Here is a 2,383-nt window from a genome sequence, read left to right as displayed (position 1 = left end):
GTCCATCCTCGAACTTAGCACACTTCGAACTCTCGTTTCCAATCTCATTGTAATGTGGGGCATACCTTGCCAATTCCTCAAATTTGGCGCCATACTCCCCCACTAACATACTCCCCTGTTGAAGCTTCAGGAATTCCATTTCCTTCCTCGTCTTCATATCAGCAGGGAAATACTTCTGCAGAAACTTGTCCTTGAATGTGGTCCAGCTGACCACCTGGTGCTCATGCTCCATCTTCCTCCTGGCAAACTCCCACCAGTTATCTGCTTTCTTACTCATCATGTAAGTAGCATAGGTAACCTTTTGTTCATCGGTACACATTAGTGCCTGGAAGATTTTCTCCAGCTCCTGGATCCATTCATTTGCAGCCTCATATGCAAATCCTCCCTCAAATCTTGGGCGTTGACGACGACAGAACTCGTCCAGCCCCTTATACTGAGTCGACCCTTGAGACGACTAAGCCTAGTGATGTTGCTAATTCAGCTGGTGTAGATTAGCATTTACACCTTGGATTGTCGCGGTCATCGCCGCCATGAAGTCCAGGTTTGCGGTTCCTCTTCCAGCCATCTTATTAACCACACATTTAAACTAGGTGAGATACTCTTCTCACTAAAAACTTTCATTGTCGAACTTCAACGACAATCAAATAATCATACTCAAATAAACAACTATCACACAAAGTCACACAAGAAATCATGTAAGGCCATGCCCAGGCCGAATAGGAAAGAGCCGCTCTGATACCATGTTGTAACGCCCCGAAAAAAATACTTCTCAAAAACATTACGGAAAATGGGTAAACAAATTTTTTTGAATTAGTGACATAAAATTGTTTCCCTTTTTCAAAACCTTTCCTTTTCCGGGACATCACTTTAAGTAACTCGAATGCGGAAAATCAACTTATCGTTATCGAATGATAACTTAACCTGATTGATGATTTCCTGAATAATATAATGCATATAATCGGTTAAGTCATAGTTAGTTCATACAAATTAGGTCAACAAAGGCGGAAACTACCTCGCCACTAACATATACAAAATCAAAAAGAAACACAGCTCTCACCAAAAACAAAAATGGGACATCGACTGGCCCACAAGCTGACTCAAAAGATTCCAGGAATGCTGGACCCTTCACTCGGGTCCTACTCCTCTTCCGAGTCACACACGAGGTCGATCACCTCCACCGAGCTCTCTACATTATCCTCTTCCTCTTCCTCCTCTTCCCATACCAAGCCTCTTTGTATGCACCCGAAATAACATATCCTCGCAAGGAAGTAAAATAGATTGATCGGTTCCCTCAGGAACAGTCTTACCCGGACCTAGGTCGTACAAACGCTTTCTAGGCATCCCTCTCATCGATCTCGAATGCAATCCACGGGTTGTCAGAGATTGCCTAGTTTTTCCTGTGAGAACTGCCCGATCCAACAAGGTACCTCCCCAAGAATACAAGGGACTCGTCTCACCCAGACTCTCCCTCAAGACATTGTTGGCGAATCACCGTCCAATCAGTGGCATAATTCGGAGGGGATGACATTCTCAAAACCGGAGCCTTCTTGCAGGGACCTCCTCCAAGAACCCGGCTCCTCTTGGCTCTACTGGATGACTGGAGCATCCAAACAATTTGACCACGTCCTAAGACCGTGGGAGGTAACAGCACCATCACTCTTGACTGGCGGGTATCGAAGTCCATCCTCTAGAGACCTCAGCCTCCTTGGAGGTAAGGTGAATCAAGTGTCAATGTAGGTGTCGGGTTAAGGGATCATCATCGATGACCCGTTGCACACCGTGTGCAACGACAGACCGCAGGGGCCTGTGTAGGTATATATGTGCCCATCACTATCCCATTGTCCCATCGGGGACATCGTGAAGTGATATCCTCGAATGTGAGTGTTGTTGTTGGCCATCTGCATAGCAAACATGTACAAAACAAGAACAATACAGCAGAGAGAGTAAGACATCTAATGAACATAAATTCATTGACGGCGTGGACTTACTCAGAATATCACACTCAGACATAAAATATATTTTTAACATACAGTTCATCATTTATCATTGACATCATGAAGAAATTCATAACTTACCATTTATTCCAACATTACCAATATATCAAATAATATAACCAACATTCTACTCATAACCATATCGCATGCATAGACGTAGGAATACATAATACTTGTAACTCACATGTGGGAATTACCTTCCACAATGATAATGTATGCATGATATGTCATGATTATCCACCTTACACCAATATCCATCCAACATCCTAATCGGAAATAATCGAGAGTACAGATCCCATACCAAGCCTCTTTATACGCACCCGAAATAACATATCCTCGCAAGGAATTAAAAATAGATCGATCGGTTCCCTCAGGAACAGTCCTACCCG

This window comes from Lupinus angustifolius, chromosome LG09, assembly GCF_001865875.1.
Source record: "Lupinus angustifolius cultivar Tanjil chromosome LG09, LupAngTanjil_v1.0, whole genome shotgun sequence".
NCBI lineage: Eukaryota > Viridiplantae > Streptophyta > Magnoliopsida > Fabales > Fabaceae > Lupinus > Lupinus angustifolius.
Note: the sequence above shows the minus strand (reverse complement) of the source record.